Source organism: Trachemys scripta, chromosome 8 (assembly GCF_013100865.1).
Source record: "Trachemys scripta elegans isolate TJP31775 chromosome 8, CAS_Tse_1.0, whole genome shotgun sequence".
In the NCBI taxonomy this organism is placed as follows: Eukaryota; Metazoa; Chordata; order Testudines; family Emydidae; genus Trachemys; species Trachemys scripta.
This window is the reverse complement of record NC_048305.1, coordinates 107713645-107732629: the sequence shown is the minus strand read 5'-3', so window position 1 is coordinate 107732629 and position 18985 is coordinate 107713645. Positions and strand designations below refer to the sequence as shown.

The window sequence follows — 18985 nt, the reverse complement described above, 5'->3', positions numbered from 1 at the left end:
GAGATTCAGAACAGGTGTGAGCCGGGTGACATCCTGGCGATTGAAGCCAGCAGCCACATCTTGGATTGTCCTGCTGGGCCCTGGAGCCCCTGGGTCTGTGAGACCAGCAGGCAGCGCCTTGCTGACAGCAGCCCCCAGGGCGCGTGGGGGGGGGGCAGAGTGGGGCAGTAACGCAGGCCCCCCTGGGTCGCAGTAATGCAGGGAGTCCTGCACTCTCCTTATTCAGAAGTGTGAGGTGGGAGCGCCAGGGGCTGCTGGCTGAGTACACGCACGCCTTGTGCACACTCACCTTTGCTGTCGTGCAAGTGCACCCCACAGCCGGAGTGCTGCTGCAGGAGGAGCCCGGCTGGGACCCCGCAGGGCTGGGTGCAAGGATCCCCATGAACTGTCCCTCCAGTTCCCGGCAGCCTCAGAGCTGATCTCTGCTCCTCTCCTGGCTGATTTTTGTTTCCCAGCTGGTGAAGTGCAAAGGCTGAAGCGATCGCGTTTGCACCTGCAGCTGGGCAGTTCCTGTAGCTGCAGCTCTCGCTGGCTCCAGAGGGTCGCTGGGATAATTTTTCTGCCTTGGATTAGCAATTTCTCTCTCTCTCTCTCTCTCTCTCAGCTGCCAGGGTAACAGATACAGCAGCATGACTTCAGTCAGCCCACTCCTGGGGCTATTTTTAGGTCTGCCTGTGCTGATGAACAGGAGATGAAATGACAATCTCTCTCTCTCTCTCTCTGAGCCCCTTTCACCGCCCGTGCACCAGGATTACAAACTGGCGGTTGGCTGCCGTTGCCAAGAGGGAAGCTCTGGAGTCCAGGTGAGGCTGGCATGAGATCACTGCTGGGGCACGAGAAGGGACGCTCCAGAGCTGGAAAAGAAGAACAAGCTGTAATAGCAACGTTCTCTGCCATAGCTCTACTGCGTATGTGTTTGCGCGGCAGAAATGCCCCACGGTGCAGTGCCTGTTCTATCGTTATGGAGGGGTTCGGGTGCCAATGAGTCAGAGGAGGGAGATCCAGCTGTGATATGTGTGTGGTTTGAGTGTGTCTGGTATTAATGAGAGCTGATCACATACACCCGGTGGTTTGCAGATATTGTGGGGGATAAATGTGGTGAGTTCTCGCTGCTGCTAGTTGTGGGGACATGGAGTTTGCTGCTCATGGTGGCTGCAGCTTGGAGGGAACGTTTGCGAATCCCCGAGGTTTCACAGAGTCTGTCACCGGTGCCTGTTTTCTCGGAAGTGCTTGTGTGAAACTGTTTGGGATTCTCCTTTTTAAAGAGTCGTGCAGTGAGCAGAAACAATCCATGTGACTTACACATGGCTAATGGCACGCTACCAGTAGCCGAGGGCACATAGTCCAAGTGAGGAGTTTTCGGACATTCCTAAGGGGGCTGTTTGTCCTGGGAAGGCTTCCAGGCCTCAAACCCTTGCAAATATTAAATCCCCCTCTGGGTCTTGGGTAAAGTCCAAGCACTTCCCTCCTGGCTGCCTCTGAAGTTGGAGCAACATGGACTTCAGGAAGGGAAGTCTGGGCAGCTGTCGGCAGTCATTGCCAGCTCTCCTCGATTGTGGTCACAGTAACCAAGGCCTCTCCTCAGGGCATGTGGGCCTGACGGGGAGACGTTAGTACTGAAGGCCTCCAGGGAAACAGTTTGCTCAGGCGGGCCCATGTGCAGTTTGGAACAATCCCCATTTTACAAATGACAGTTCATTCTGTAATAAACCAGAGAGAGACGGAAAGGGTGCAGACAGGGCCGGCTCTGGCTTTTTTGCCGCTCCAGGCAAAAAAGCCCCCTCCCCCCCCCCCAGAGCGCGGCAGGGGAGGGCGCCGAGCCCGGCCGTGGGCCTCTCTCCCCGACCGGCCGGAGCGCCGGGGGGGAGGGCGGCAAGCCCGCCGCGGCTCCGCTCTCCCCGGCAGCCAGAGCCGCCACGCCGCTCCCCTTGAGGTGCTGCCCCAAGCACAAGCTTGGTGGGCTGGTGCCTGGAGCCGGCCCTGGGTGCAGAGGCAGTGCGAGAAATCAGGCCAGGTGAGATGGTTACTGGATCTGTTCAAAGGAGGTTAAAGGCCCAGACATGGCTCCATCGGCGATGCTTTCCATCTCCTAACACGGGTCAATGTGCCACATGCCCGTTGGCAGTGTGCAGATAGCTCAGAGGGAGCCATGCTATTAGTAGAAGCAGCCATGTCCATTTTCTTTCCTTGGCAGAGAGTATGCGGCCCAGATACTGTGTTCTATGCCAGGATGGGGATGTCCACCTGGGGGTGCAGTGGGCAAGGATGCAATGCTGGACACAGAGCTTAGCTATCAAGGTGAGAGAGAGAGACTAAAAATACCAGAGAGGGAGGAAATCCTGACCCCCTGCTACATGCCTAGTCCTGGCAACAGAGGAACCTGTGTGGTGCTGAGGACAGGGGAGCAGAGGTAGGACTTGAGGAAGTTTCTCAGGGTGCCTTGGAGCTCAGAAATGAGCTAAGTAGAGTGGATTTTTGTTCGCAGCAGGGACTATATTGCTGCCCTTCGGGGATCAGGTGTATTTCTGAGGAGGGGGAGAGGATATTCTATACGGCTTATACCCAGCCCTGTTCACTGCCGTATTTGAGCACTGTCCAGAAATGCTCTGAGACATGATTTGCATGTGCCAGATGTGACATGTCCCTTCTCTCCCCATGGGCAGAATTCTATGTGTAACGTGGGATGTGGCTTTGGTTTTTATCGATTAGACATACGTACTGCTCTGTGTTTATATCTGTGAAGACTGGTCGGAGAAGTGCCTGGCACAGGGAGCAGTAGGTGGGGAGTTTTGGGGGGCTTCTTTGGGTCTGGGGGAGTTCATTCCATGATCTGGGACAGGCCCCCAAGAAAACGCTGCCACACAGACAAGTTTTACCCTTGTGTTAGACAGTCCTGTTGTGCCTGATAATATTGAAAAATTGGAAGGGATTCAAAGAAGAGCTAGAAGGATGATTTAACGTCTGGAAAACCTGCTTTGCAGTGAGAGACGAAAGGAGCTGAATCTATTTAGTACATTCAAGAGAAGGTTCAATGGTGGCTTGACCAAAGTCTGTTGTAGTCAGTTGCTGGCTGTGTGTGTGTTCTCGCTGCACTGCACAGCAGGCTCCGATCCAGCTGCCCCAAAGACCACAGACTCGGTTTCTGTAGGGAAGGCATTCGGCCGGGTTTGTTGCCCATGCAGCACGCTCCTAGATCCCCGGCTCAATGTCTACAATTACACTAGCATATGTGACAATGGACGCAGCTCTGTGAATGCTGGGACTTTCCATTCCCCCCTCGGCCGGACAAAGACACCCCCTTGGACACCCCTCTTTATACCCCAACACAAACAAGTTACGCATTGCCCCACTGGTGTGCTGAGTTACCACCCTTGGCCTTGTACATGTTGGTTCGATCAAAACATCTCTATCCAGCATGCTGGCATCCTGACCTTATCTCTAAGGGGGTCACCGTGTCCTTGTATCCTCTTCGGGGAGTGTGTTTACACCATAACCTTGATTCAGGGTGTTCTGGTGCCACCTTTCTGGAATGTGTTCACATGAATACTTAGTGCCTAGGACTGCTTGTCTGCAAGGCCAGCCCTATGCTTGCCAAGTTCATGTCTTGGACAGTGACCCTGCAAGCAGGCATCTGCTTTGTTATGGGGCAGGACCTGACTTTAGTTTGGCCCTTTGGCCTTATACTCGGCCTCAAGTCTCAGGCTTTCTTTCTTCTACATCTGTAAGTACCGACATGGGGAAAGAGAGCTCCTTAATCTAGCAGACGAGGCCAAGTGAGATCCAATGGCTGGAAACTGAAGATAGCCAGATTCAAACTGGAAATAAAGCCCAAATGTTTAGCAGTGAGAGCAAGTCATCATTGGAATGACTTACCGATGGACGGGGTGGATTCTCTGTCACTTTGTCTTTAAATCAAGACTGTTTCTAAAACGTGTGCTGTTGCTCCACTACAGATTTCTGAGATCAGTGAAGGAATCACTGGATCAGATTCGATGGCCTGTGTTTTGCAAGAGGCCAGACTAGATGAAAAGTAGTGGTTCCTTGAAAACAGAATGGCCACATGGGGTCAGATCAATGGTCCATAAATCTCAGTATCTTGTCTCTGACAGTCGCCAGTGCCAGATGCTTCAGAGGGAATGAACAGAACAGCAATTATTGAGTGATCCATCCCCTGTCGTCCAGTCAGAGAGGTTTAGGGACACCCACAGCATGGGATTGCATTCCTGGTCATGTTGGCTAATAGCCATTGATGGACCTATCATCCATGAACTTATCTAATTCTTTTTTGAACCCAGTTATACATTTGGCCTTCACAGCATCCCCTGGCAAGGAGTTCCACAGGTTGACTCTGCATTCTGTGAAGAAATACTTCCTTTTGTTTGTTTTAAACTTGCTGCCTGGTTCTCATGTTATGAGAAGAAGTAAATAACACTTCCTTATTCACTTAATAATATAATAATAATAATTAATGGAGATATCCCAACTCCTAGAACTGGAAGGGATCTTGAAAAGTCATTGAGTCCAGCCCCCTGCCTTCACTAGCAGGACTAAGTACTGATTTTGCCCCAGATCCCCAAGTGGCCCCCTCAAGGATTGAACTCACAACCCTGGGTTTAGCAGGCCAATGCTCAAACCACTGAGCTATCCCTCCCCCCCGACTTTCTCCACACCAGTCATTATTTTATAGACCTCTATCATAGCCCCACTTAGTTGTCTCTTTTCTAAACTGAACAGTCCCAGTCTTTTAAATCTCTCCTCATATGGAAGCTGTTCCATACCCCTGATCTTTTTTTATTGCCCTTCTCTGTACTTTTTCGAATTCTAATGTAAGCAGGGTCTGAGTGAGCTCTCCCTTGACATCTAGTGATGAGCTGTGGAAAGTTGAAAGTTCAGGAGTTGATCTCGTTTGCATGGTCCCACCCACCCTGCCTAGGTGCTCAGCATGATGGGATTGCTTGCCCAAATGGTCACTTCTGGCTGGTATGGGATCCCCAATCTCCTTGTTATTGAGGCAGGAGTAATACTCTTGGCATGGCGAGCGGCCCGCAGGGCGGCTGGCGGAGAGGCTGGTGAGTGAGTGCCCGAGCAGTGAAGCGAGTAGGGTGTCTCCTTACCCCTCCCCTCCACCCAGGATGGAAAGTATGAACTCTGCAGATGAACCTCTGAACTCTGGGGCTGCACTGACCAAGGACAGCAACTGTGAGTGGGGTGCAGAGAAGGGATGGGCACATTAAAGAGACTTTTGGGTTGCTAGACTTAAGAACCGGAGGGGAAACGGACACTGCCCAACTTACTTGGTGGTGGGTTTTTTACTCATAGTTTATCAACCTTGTTTGCGGTGTTTTCCCAAATTAATGCTGCATTATTTCCCTCCTTTTATTAAAGGTGTTTTTTTGCTACGCTCAGACTCTGTGCTTGTGAGAGGGGGAAGTATTGCTTCTCAGAGGTGCCCAGGGGTGGTGTGTAATTGTCCCAGGTCATTGGGGGGGGGGGTTCGAGCCGGTTTTGCATTGTATTGTTGAAAAGGAACCCCTAGATACTGCACCTGGCCCTTGTTGCTGCCAACTCTGACTGGCAGAAGGGTCACACTCATGTGTCTTTTCTGACATAGGGCAACCAGAGCTGCATGCAGTATTCAAGATGTGGGCGTACCATGGATTTATATAGAGGCAATATGCTATTTTCTGTCTCATTATCTATCAGTTTCCTAACGGTTCCTAACATTTTGACTGCTGCTGCACACTGAGCGGACGTTTTCAGAGAACTATCCACAATGACTCCAAGATCTTTCTTGAGTGGTAACAGCTAATTTATTTACCTTCATTTTATATGTCTAGTTGGGATTATGTTTTCCCTTGCGCATTATTTTGACCTTACAAACTTTGAATTTTTCTGCCATCTTGTTGCCCTGATTTGTGAGATCCCTTGGTAACTCTCCACAGTCTGCTTTGAGCTTTTGTACTGGCTGCAAACTTTGCCTCCTCATTGTTTGCCCCCTTTTCCAGATCATTTATGAATATGTTGAACAGCACAGGTCCCCGAGCAGATCCTTGGGGGACCCACCTATTTACCTCTCTCCAATCTGAAAACTGACCATTTCTTCCTGCCCTTTGTTACCTGTCTTTTAAGCAGTTACTGATCCATGAGAGGACCATTCCTCTTATCCCTCAACTGCTTACTTAGCATAAGAGCCTTTGGTGAGGGACCTTGTCCAAGGCTTTGTGAAAGTCCAAGTACCCTATATCCACTGGATCCTCCTTGTCCATGTTTGCTGACCCCCTCAAAGTATTCTAAATGATTGGTGAGGCATGGTTTCCCTTTACAAAAGCCACGTTGACTCTTCCCCAGCATATCCTGTTCATCTGTGTGTCTGATAATTCTGTTCTTTACTGTAGTTTTAGCCAATTTGCCTGATCCTGAAGTTAGGCTTATGGGCCTGTAATTGCCAGGATCGCCTCTGGTGGCTTTTTAAAGATCAGCGTCACATTATCTATCCTCCAATTATCTGGTACACAGGCCAATTGAAGCAATAGGTTATATGAGACAGCTAGTAGTTCTGCAATTTCATATCTGAGTTCCTTCAGAACTCTTGGGTGATACCATCTGGCCCTGGTAACTTGTTACTGTTTAATGTATCATTTTGTTCCAAATTTTCCTCTATTGACACCTCAATCTGGGACGGTCCCTCAGATTTGTCACCTAAAAAGAATGGCTCAGGTTTGGGCATCTCCCTCACATCCTCTGCAGTGAAGATTGATGCAGAGAATTAATTTAGCTTCTCCACAATAGCCTTGTCTTCCTTGGGTGCTCCTTTAGCACCTCGATTGTCCAGTGGCCCCTCTGGTGGCTTGGTAGGCTTCCTACCTCTGATGTACTTAAAATTAGTTTTGGTCTTAACATCCATGAATCCTTATGTTAATTCTCACCTTGGATCTGGAATTTGCATCTGTGCACACTGGACTACAAGACAGAAGTGGCTTTTATGAGGAAGGCGTATTTCAGGTGGCTGAAGGTTCCAGTTCTTTCCCAGCACAGTGTCTGTGGTCAGCAGCGTAAGGCTGTTGGTGGAGATGACTGTAATGCTTTGATTCTGTATCTTTTCTTATTGTTTTGACCTTTGCCTTCCCAGCAGACCTAACTCTGCCCCCTTCACTTGTGTTACACCAGGTGATCCTGTAACCCTGGGCAAGATCCTATCCTATGGATGTGTGGCATGGACATAATATATATATATATATATATATCATAGAACTGGAAGGGACCTTGAAAGGTCATCAAGTCCAGCCCCCTGCCTTCACTAGCAGGACCAAGTACTGATTTTGCCCCAGATCCCTAAATGGTCCCCTCAAGGATTGAACTCACAACCCTGGGTTTAGCAGGCCAATGCTCAAACCACTGAGCTATCCCTCCCCCATGGGCGCTGTTATTGCCTGAGTTAGCAAGCCTTGCCTAACTAGCTGTGCAGCTGCCCTTGAGTGGAGCGTCTCTCTGGCTTCTGGCCGTGTGCAGAGCTGGGGTGAGCTGGGGTGAGCTGGGGGAGTTTGGGGAGTTTGGGGTTCCCTCTTTCCCAGGCTGCAGCTCAGGCATGTTGATACCTGAGCGCTCACCAAAACGTGTGGCTGTTGGGCTGTCAAATGTGTAGTGAGCGAGTCCTGATTGTTTGAGTGGCTGCAGGGCCACTGTTCTCCCCACTGTGCCTGGGACAGTGACCGTCTCTGAGCAGACACCACTTCCTCGGTGCTAATGGGTCTGATCTGAACCCAGCTTCCACTCCCTCCCCCGGGGAAAGGTAACGTGCGTGTCCTCATTGCACTGCTGAGTGCTGAGACCAAGAAACCTTCCCCTCTAAGTGCCCGACTGTGCCAGCTGCAGCTCGTTGGCCTCCCTCCCCCACGTGATGGTATGCTGTCGACCATGGAGAATTTGACCTGATGAGGCCCAGAAGGCAGATGTCAGAGGGGAATTAGCAGGGGAGGCACATTCCTGTACCGCGCAGTGTTTTCTTTGGAGCTAGCTTCTGCCGGGCACTTGGCTGGTAGTGACCAGCGCAGTGTGAGCGGCACACGAACCTGACATGGTGGGTGATGGAACAGCAGTGGCACCCTCCCCTGGTGAGGGAGGGGCGCACCACTCGGGAGTTGTAGTGGCCACCATTCCACATACATCCCCTGGGTCCGGGTCTCTCCTCCAACAACCCAGCAATCCCATCTTGTGTTGCCGTGAGAGCCCCACCCCCAGGGTATTCCAGAGGGACACGCCAGGTCGACAGCGGAAGAGGTTTGCAAGTCTAGCGATCCCGGCAACCCCTCGGTGCAGAGAACAGCTTCTACCAGCGATAAAAGGGGTTCTGTGGGAACAACTTAAGGCAGTTTGGGTGTAAAATAAGCTACACCGGTGACACCTGTGCAACGGCCCTTTACGGGAATTGTTTGGACTCCCCACCTGTGACTGATCAGCCGATGTGGTGAGACAGGGATGGGGTGATAGCTTGAACTCCCCTCGTGCTCATAAAAATCAGCAAGCAGCACAGCAAGTGGGATCGCTGTAGGGTGTAGGAAGGATCTTGAAGGAGTCCCTGTGACTGCCAGGTGTGTGGCCTGCAGGAAGCAGCATAGGAAGGAGAAGGGGGCTGGGGTTTAGCCTTGACTCCCAGGCAGATGGCCTGCAGAGTGCCGGCCTGCAGAGACCAGAAAAGCCTGGGCTGGGGGAAGGGGAAGGGCAATGACTGATGTGTCAAACTTGTGTTTCTTTTGAAGAAATAAACTCGAATCCCTGAAGCACAGGAACTGGAATCCTGTGGCTGGAGAGTGCAAGGCCCGGTGAGTTAGCCCACTGGCTTACAACTGGCAAATGCACTTTTATGTAGGTATAGCCAGAGCCATCCCTAAGGTACGGTGAATTGGGGCGACAGCTGGGGGCCCCGCGGGCTGGTGCTATTGGCCGGCACGGTCGGTTCCAGAAGTGTGCGGGGGGGGGGGGGGGGGGGGAGTGACAAATGACCCCTGGTTTGCCAGCTTGGGTCTGAGGGGACGAGATGTTTGAGGCGGTGGGACATCCGGGAGAAGAGGGAGGCTGGACAGGGGATGGGGTCAAGGTGAAGAGCGACCTGGACATTATCTCCCCAGCTAAGGATCTGAAGTCCCACAGAATCGGACCATCCTTGCTCCCCAGGAGCAATTGACCGTCAGTTCTGTGCGACCGACCGAGCTGAGCTGGGCTGGCAAGCAGTGAGCAGGTTAGGAGGCAGCAGTGTGGCTTTGACCAGCTGTGAAGATTGTGCTTGGCAAGGAGAGTGTGTCAGAAGCTCAGTTTAATCACGGCAGGGGGCTGCATCCAGACCTTAATTATAGTCAGAGCCACAAGTTTACTGCCCTCTTCCCGGGATGTCCTCAGCATGTAGATGTCAGCGCTCAGAATTTGGTTTGAATCCAAACCAATCTATTTAAAAGTAGAGGAGTGGGCACTTTCCCATGGCCAGGCCAGGACCGCCTTCCCTGTGCACATGCCCTCAGGCCTGGCATTCTCTTCCGCCAGGAACACGGCCAATGCAAGCATCCAACTTCATCTGTGTTTGCTTTTGGCCCATTTTAAATGAAGTGGTTACTGTTTCTCTACCATGGGAACCGTTTGTTTTTACACTCCCTTTAAACTCAAAACCAGCTCTCCAGGTTTTGTTTGAATTTTCAAAAGAAGACACTTCCCAGAGAGAACCCAGTGTGGGAAATGCCATCGCCCTCCTGGTGAAAGTTACTGATCTCCAGGGGGCTACGGCGGGGACTGCATGGCTCGTGTAACTCGAGTAGGCCCTACAGGAGCTGCTATAACACACAGGTGTCAGCTCGACCATGGCCACGTTCGAGACTCCTAGCAGCCAAAGGTGAGAAGAGCCTGTTCGATCACCCAGCCCGTCCCTCCACGGCTGTTCCCTCTGGTATTTTCTAGGGCTCTGGCCAGTCTGGATTGAAATGCCCGCAGGTGATGTGTCCGTCCCCGTCCCCCCCGCCCTTCCTGGGGAGAAGATTCACAGCCTGATTCATATCCGTGTCAGGACATTTATTCAGATATTTCACCCCATCCCTCCAGGTTACACCCCTTTGTGCCACTTTAAATTATCCCCCCATCCCCCACTCCCTTGGGTTCACATCCTGTCATATTTGGTAGGCAGTTACTTTTGTGTTACCTTTTCTGGGGATGCAGATACATTTTGGACCAGTCTTTACCGTCTGTAGATGGGCTTTTGCCTCCTCCCTCCCCTGCCAGCCTCACTGCCCCGCCCCACCTTCCTCCCAATCCTTCTCTCCCTCCCTTGCCTTCAATGGCCCTTTCTCCCTCACCCCACTTCCGCTCAATATTGCAACGCCCCCCCCCCATGAGAACTAATGTGGTATGTGCCAAATGGCCTGAACATAGGGCTTTCCTTGTATCCCTTTTCTCAACGCTTTCTCTTGTGTGTAAAAAGCCACCTTTCCCGCCCGTTTGTGTGTAACCGAGTCAGGCTCGGAGCTGTTCGTTTCGAGACAACAATCCGATTCTACGGCTGTCAGCCCTGCAGAGACACCCGAGCTACAGAAGAAGGAGCTGGATTCTTTTTGGGCTTACACATCATCAGTGTCACTAACTGCGCTCCAGCTGCAGACTCCTGATTACAAGTGGTAATGCCTAAGGAAAACCCAGTTTCGCTTCCAGCCCCCATGTTTCATTTGCTGGCTAGGCTGTTAGAAAGAAACCTCTTGCATGCCAAATAACCAAAGGGAACTTGATCTGAAGTCATTAAGAGATGGACTTCAACACACAGAAAAACTTCTGGTGTTTATTTCTCCCCCCCCCCCCCATGCTGTCGTCTTAGGGTACATCCACAGTAACTAAGCCATGCAAGAGACTCCTAAAGAAGATGTAGGATTCATCAACACAGACAAAGAAAAAAGGGTTAGATAAGGTGTTACGAGGAGTTATTTGATATCACTTTTGTCTCAGTGGGTCTTCTCCGGCCTCACTGCCTGTGTTCCTTTGAAGGGTCCAAGTCCATGGTGAATAGCAGCAGGTCTAATTGTGGTGTCCTGCCCTGCTTTGACTGGCTCTAGAACTGTGCCGAGTGCTTTCCGGAGTGGGGACGTCTGCTCCCTGGGTCTTACCGTAACCTCACTGGGATGTGGCCAACCTTGGTTCCACTGGCCAGGTCCAGCTCATGAACTCTGCAGAGCGAGCCCTTGTTCCTTTTGCTGCAGCCTCTGGAGTGGGCCCCAGCTGAGATGCTGTCCTCTGAAACACGCCTGAATTCGAGAAATCGGCAGCAACATGTGAAAGTGATCATCAGAAAGAGGTATGAAAAGGAACAGCTTTTGCAGTCTCTCTGCCAGCATGTCCTCTAGTTCAGGGGTTCTCAACCGGGGGTACGTGTACCCCTGGGGGTACACAGGTCTTCCAGGGGGTACATCAGCTCATTTAGATATATGCCTAGTTTTACAACAGGCTCCATAAAAAGCACTAACTAACTAAGTCGGTACAAACTAAAATATCATACAGACAATGACTTGTTTATACGGCTCTATGTACTACACACTGAAATGTAAGGACAATAGTTCTATTCCAGTTCATTTATTTTATAATGATATGGTAAAAATGAGAAAGTACGCAATTTTTCAGTACTAGTGTGCTGTGACACTTGTATTTTTATGTCTGATTTTTGTAAGCAAGTAACTTTTAAGAGAGGTGCAACTTGGGGCACGCAAGACACATCAGACTCCTGAAAGGGGTCCAGTCGTCTGGGAAGGTTGAGAGCCACTGCTCTAGTTGTCTCATGCCCACGCCCATCCTGGTGGGCTGAATTCTCCTGGAACGTCATGCCCTAGCGCTACTGGCCAAAGAGTTTTCCTGTCTCGTTCTTGCTTGTGTCATTTAGTAGATTTTGAAAGTCTCACTTCTCTTCTGAGATACCAGCTGTGTGTCTAGGAGATGGGAGAGCCCACAATGTCTGCAGAGGGAGACCACACTGGCGTAACCAAAGTGCTCTGCAGAGCAGATACAGTGCAGGAAATAGAAGGGCTGTCTTCCTCGTGATGCCCTGGCAAAGAGCCTCACACTCCAGATCAGTTTCTAGGTGATAGTGTGCACATGCTGGTGATAGTGTCAGACGCCAAAGATTAAAGCACAGGGCAGGGCAGAGAATTACCCTACTCACGCCTACTGGGAACTGCACTAAGATCATCCGCTCATTTGACACTGGTTGTTGATCAGCTGTCGGATAGTGACCAGAAGTTGTTACCGCTGATTTAGATCTGATTGGTATTTCCACTTGGAAGGAAAGAGCTCCATATCCCATTACCGTCCCCTGAGCCGTCCCGCTCAATGACCTGGATTCAGCAAGCGCTGAGCTTGCAGTGTGCAAAGTTTCACTTACAGCAGCAGTTCTCAAACTGGGGGTCAGGACCCCTCAGGGGGACTCGAGGTTATTACATGGGGGGTCATGAGCTGCCAGCCTCCACCCCCTACCCTGCTTTGCTCCAGTATTTATAATGGTGTTAAATATATAAACAAGTGTTTTTAATTTATAAGGGGGGGTCACACTCAGAGGCTTCCTATGTGAAAGGGGTCACCAGGACAATAGTTTGCGAAACACTGAAAAGTATGTCTGTCACTGGCTTGCCGTACCATGATTGGCAGCTCTCTGAGGGTATGTCTACACTACAAAATTAGGTTGAATTTATAGAAGCTGGTTTTATAGAAATCGGTTTTATACAGTCAATTGCGTGTGTCCCCACATAAAATGCTCTAAGTGCATTAAGTCGGCAGACCGCACCCACAGTACCGAGGCTAGTGTCGATTTCCGGAGCGTTGCACTGTGGGTAGCTATCCCACAGTTCCCGCAGTCTCCGCTGCCCATTGGAATTCTGGGTTGAGATCCCAATGCCTGAATGATGCAAAACAGTGTCCCGGGGGGTTCTGGGTACATGTCGTCAGGCTCCTCCCCCTCCATCAGAGCAACGGCAGACAATAGATTCGCACCTTTTTACCTGGGTTACCTGTGCAGACAACATACTACGGCAAGCATGGAGCCCGCTCAGCTCAGCTCACCGTCACCATATGTCATCTGGGTGCCGGCAGAGGTGGTACTGCATTGCTACACAGCAGCAGCTAATTGCCTTTTGGCAGTAGACAGTGCAGTATGACTGGTAGCCATCATCGGTGATCTGGGTGCTGGCAGACGTGGGGCTGCATTGCTACACAGCAGCAGCCCCTTGCCTTTTAGCAGTAGATGCTGTATTATGACTGGTATCCGTTGTCGTCGTACTCCTCAGTGAGTTCGATCAGAGGCACCTGGGCAGACATGTTTTGTCTCCTGGTGACTCAGTCCTGCCGGCAGTCCTATTGAACCGTCTTGAGGATTATGGCTAGCAGTTGTAATACAGCATTTTCTGCCAATGATGCTGATGGCTATCAGTCATGCTGCACCGTCTGCTGCCAGCTTAAGATGTAAAAAATAGATGGACCAGATTTGTTCTGTATTCATTTGCTTCCCCCTCCCACCATGAAATCAACGGCCAGGGTTTTGAGTTCAATCTTTGGGGGGGGGCCATTCTGTGTGACAGTTGTTTGTTTCTCTCCCTGATGCACAGCCACCTTTGTTGATTTTAATTCCCTGTAAGCCATGTCATCACTCGCCCCTCCGTCCCTCCCTCCGTCAGACAATAGTTTCGCGCCTTTTTTCAGCCCAGACGCCATAGCACTGGGATCATGGAGCCCACTCAGATCACCGCGGCAATTATGAGCACTATGAATGCCACGCGCATTGTCCTGGAGTATATGCAGAGCCAGAACATGCCAAAGCAAAACCAGGCGAGGAGGCGATTGCAGCCCGGCAACGAGAGTGATGAGGAAATTGACATGGACATAGATCTATCACAAAGTACAGGCCCCAGCAATGTGCAAATCATGGTGTTATTGGGGCAGGTTCATGCCATGGAACGTCGATTCTGGGCCCGGGAAACAAGCACAGACTGGTGGGACCACATCGTGTTGCAGGTGTGGGATGATTCCCAGTGGCTGCAAAACTTTCGCATGCGTAAGGGCACTTTCATGGAACTTTGTGACTTGCTTTCCCCTGCCCTGAAGCACCAGAATACCAAGATGAGAGCAGCCCTCACAGTTCACAAGCAAGTGGCGATAGCCCTGTGGAAGCTTGCAATGCCAGACAGCTACCGGTCAGTCGGAAATCAATTTGGAGTGGGCAAATCTACTGTGGGGGCTGCTGTGATCAAAGTAGCCAACGCAATCAAAGACCTGCTGATATCAAGGGTAGTGACTCTGGGAAACGTGCAGGTCATAGTGGATGGCTTTGCTGCAATGGATTCCCAAACTGTGGTGGGGCGATAGACGGAACCCATATCCCTATCTTGTCACCGGAGCACCAAGCCACCGAGTACATAAACCACAAGGGGTACTTTTCAGTGCTGCTGCAAGCCCTGGTGGATCACAAGGGACGTTTCACTAACATCGTGGGATGGCCGGGAAAGGTACATGATGCTCGTGTCTTCAGGAACTCTGGTCTGTTTCAAAAGCTGGAGGAAGGGACTTTCTTCCCGGATCAGAAAATAACTGTTGGGGATGTTGAAATGCCTATCGTTATCCTTGGGGACCCAGCCTACCCCTTAATGCCGTGGCTCATGAAGCCGTACACAGGCAGCCTGGACAGTAGTCAGGACCTATTCAACTATAGGCTGAGCAAGTGCCGAATGGTGGTAGAATGTGCATTTGGACGTTTAAAAGCGTGCTGGCGCAGTTTACTGACTCAGATAGACCTCAGCGAAGCCAATATTCCAATTGTTGTTGCTGCTTGCTGTGCGCTCCACAATATCTGTGAGAGTAAGGGGGAGACATTTATGGAGGCGTGGGTGGTTGAGGCAAATCGCCTGGCCGCTGATTACGCACAGCCAGACACCAGGGCGGTTAGAAGAGTACAGCAGGGCACGGTGCACATCAGAGAAGCTTTGAAAACCAGTTTTGTGACTGGCCCGGCTACGGTGTGAAACTTCTGTTTGTTTCTCCTTGATGAACCCTTCTTTCCCCCCCCCCATTTTAGACAACAATGGGTACACTCTTTCACATTAAATTTTGCTGTTCACATTACACAGCACATGTACTTTCGTTACAAGGTCGTATTTTTCCTTTTATATTGAGGGCCTGCCGGTTTGGTGTGAGAGATCCCTCACGCAGTGTCAGGCAACAGAATTTGGCTTGCAGGCAGCCATGGTAAGCCACAGTCTTTTGGCTTTTTTAACCTTCATAACATGTGGGAACGGTTTCAAACAGTAGCACCCTCATTTCCCATACCAAGCACCCATTGGGTGGCCATTTAAAATGGGTTTGCAATGTAAAAGGAGGGGCTGCGGTTTCTGGGTTAACATGCAGCACAAACCCAACTACCCCCCCTCCACACACACCCAATTCTCTGGGATGATCACTTCACCCCTCCCCCCCCACCACGTGGTTAACAGCGGGGAACATTTCTGTTCAGCCGAGCAGGAACGGGCACCTCTGAATGTCCCCTTAATAAAATCACCCCATTTCAACCAGGTGACCGTGAATGATATCACTCTCCTGAGGATAACAAAGAGAGATAAGGAATGGATGTTGTCTGCATGCCAGCAAACACCGGGACCATACGCTGCCATGCTTCATTATGCAATGATTCCAGACTACGTGCTACTGGTCTGGCGTGGTAAAGTGTCCTACCATGGCAGATGGGATAAGGCAGCCCTCCTCAGAAACCTTTTGCAAAGGCTTTGGGAGTACATGAAGGAGAGCTTTCTGGAGATGTCCCTGGAGGATTTCCCCATCCCCATACACGTTAACAGACTTTTCCAGTAGCTGTACTGGCCGCGATTGCCAGGGCAAATTAATCATTAAATACGCTTGCTTTTAAACCATGTGTAATATTTACAAAGGTACACTCACCAGCGGCCCTTGTGTGCCCTCAGGGTCTGGGAGCACGCCTTGGGTGAGTTCCGGGGTTACTGGTTCCAGGTCCAGGATGATAAACATATCCTGACTGTTGGGGAAACCGGTTTCTCCGCTTCCTTGCTGCTGTGAGCTATCTTCATTGTCTTCATCATCATCTTCCTCGTACCCCGAACCCGCTTCCCTGTTGTGTGTTTCTCCATTGACGGAGTCAAAGCACACGGTTGGGGTAGTGGTGGCTGCACCCCCTAGCATGGCATGCAGCTCCGCGTAGAAGTGGCATGTTTGCGGCTCTGCCCCGGACCTTCCATTTGCCTCTCTGGCTTTGTGGTAGGCTTGCCTTGGCTCCTTAATTTTCACACGGCACTGCTGTGCATCCCTGTTATGGCCTCGGTCCTTCATGGCCTTTGAGACTTTTTCTAATATTTTGCCATTTCGTTTACTGCTACGGAGTTCAGCTAGTACTGATTCGTCTTCCCATACGGCGAGCAGATCCCGTACCTCCCGTTCGGTCCATGATGGAGCTCTTTTGCGATCCTGGGACTCCATCACGGTTACCTGTGCTGATGAGCTCTGCGTGGTCACCTGTGCTCTCCACGCTGGGCAAACAGGAAATGAAATTCAAACGTTCGCGGGGCTTTTCCTGTCTACCTGGTCAGTGCATCTGAGTTGAGAGTGCTGTCCAGAGCGGTCACAATGAAGCACTCTGGGATATCTCCCAGAGGCCAATAACATCGAATTCTGTCCACACTACCGAAATCCGACCCGGAAAGGCCGATTTCAGTGCTAATCCCCTTGGCGGTGGAGTAAAGAAACCGGTTTAAAGGGCGCTTTAAGTCGGAAAAAAGGGCTTCGTCGTGTGGACGTGTCCAGGCTTAATTTGATTTAACGCTGCTAAATTCAACCTAAACTTGTAGTGTAGACCAGGCCTGAGTCTCACTTTCCCCACCTTCCAGGGGGTGTTGAGCTTCAGTGACTTAATGTTTGCAAAGTCTGTTGAGATCCTGAGTAGATGCTGGAAAAGAAGCTGTAATGTTATTTCTACTGACAGTAGCAACGGAAAGTGGGGGTAACAGGAGTGTGTGTGGTGGCACTCTGCCTTACACCACAATTTGTTTCTGAATTATCGATAACTCGGAACCAGAGGATGTTGAATGCTTAGGCAGCAGTGTGCTAACAAACCAAGCCCAGGTGGGTGTATGGGTGCGGGGCTACTTCAGATCACTGACTCAAACCAGAGAACAGGAGAAGTTGCTCCTTAAGCATCTATATGTAATGTGTGGAAAGAATAATACTATTGTTATGAGGGTTTCAATTTGGCAGACACAGGTGGGAGGTTTCATGCAGCTAGCAGTAAAACAGCTTTCTAAAATGTGTAGATGATTTTCTAATACAGAAGGTATTGCCACGAACATCAGATAACTATTTTGACCTCATGATGGATAAAGATGAATTAATCAATGGGCTGGAAGGTGGTGGTTGACAAGGAACCAGTGATCATGACATGATTACGTTCAATAAGGGCAAACGGAAAACAGTCCCAGCCAGTAATATATATGCTTGATGCTACAAAAAGGCTAATTTCCCAAAGCCGAGGAAAAGTATGAATGCAATTGATTGGGAGGTAAAATTTAGTTAGAAAAATGTGAAAGAAAATTGGGAGTTCTTTAGGATGAGTTTATTAGAGGGCAAAAAAACCCGATTCCACACTCAGGAAAGAGGACAACTTTGGTTTAAAACCCATCCTGGTTCAGTGGCAAAGTGAAGGCAGCAATTTAGAAACAAAAATGCAATATATAACAAATGGGGGGGGGAATAGAAATCAATATACATTTGAAGTAATGAAGTGTAGAAAACTGATAGGGGAAGCTAAAGACATTAGGAAAAATCCATGGCTGGCAGGGATAAGGACAATAAGGAGTTTAAGTGTATTAGGAACTAAAGAAATTCTAACAATGGTATATGTCTATTTCTAGATGGAGATGGTAATATTGTCTACAGTGGTGCAGAAAAGTGTTCAATAAATACTTCTGCTCTCTATTTGGAAGGATGATGTACTCATATCATATGAGGATAAGGAACTACTTTCCAGTCCATTAGTAACTAAGGAGAATGTTAAACAATGTCTACTAGGGATAAACATTGTAAAATCAGCAGGCCTGTGCAACTTGCATCCAAGAGTTCTAAAAGAGTTGGCAGAGGAGTTCTCTGGCCTACTGATAATTTTGAATAAATCTTGGAATAATGGGGAAATTTCAGAAGACTGGATTAGTGCAAGTAGGATGACTTGGGTGAGGCCAGTTAGCCTAACATCGATGCTGGGCAAAATAAAGGAAAAGCTGATACAGGGTTACATTGATAAAGAATTAAAGGTTAGGAATATAATTAATGCAGGTCTACATGGTTCCTAATATTCTGTTCGCTTTTTTGACTGCCACTGCACAGTGAGTGGATGTTTTTACAGAACTATCCATGATGACTCCAAGATCTTTAGCTGTTATCATTCAAGAATTTAGACCCCATCATTTTATACGTATAGTTGGGATTGTTTTCCAATGTGCATTACTTTGCATTTATCAACACTGAATTTCATCAGACATTTTGTTGCCCAGTCACCCAATTTTGTGAGATCCCTTTGTAACTCTTTGCAGTCAGCTTCAGATTTAACTATCTTGAGTAATTTTGTATCATCTGCAAACTTTGCCACCTTACTGTTTATCCCCCCTTTTCCAGATCATTTATGAATATGTTGAACAGCACTGGTCCCAGTACAGATCCTTGGGGGACCCTGTTACTTACCTCTCTCTGCTGTGAAAACTGACCATTTATTCCCACTCTTTGTTTCCTGTCTTTTAACCAGTTACTGATCCATGAGAGGACCTTCCCTCTTATCCCATGACTACTAACTTTGCTTAAGAGCCTTTGGTGAGGGCCATTGTCAAAGGCTTTCTGAAAGTCTAAATACACTATATCCACTGGATCCCTCTTGTCCACATGCTTGTTGACACCTTCAAAGAATTCTAATAGATTG

The 18985-nt window shown here is 49.6% G+C and overlaps 1 protein-coding gene across 15 annotated transcripts in view; it reads left to right on the top strand.

Moving 5' to 3' along the window:
- Positions 1 to 678: 678 nt before the first annotated feature.
- Positions 679 to 18985, top strand: part of ST3GAL3 (ST3 beta-galactoside alpha-2,3-sialyltransferase 3) — a 383098-nt gene continuing 364791 nt past the window's right edge. For all 15 annotated transcript variants that reach the window (XR_004646912.1, XR_004646911.1, XR_004646913.1 and 12 more), the window contains exon 1: positions 679 to 803. The gene's annotated coding sequence lies outside the window, so the exon portion shown is untranslated. The remainder of the gene's footprint in view (positions 804 to 18985) is intronic.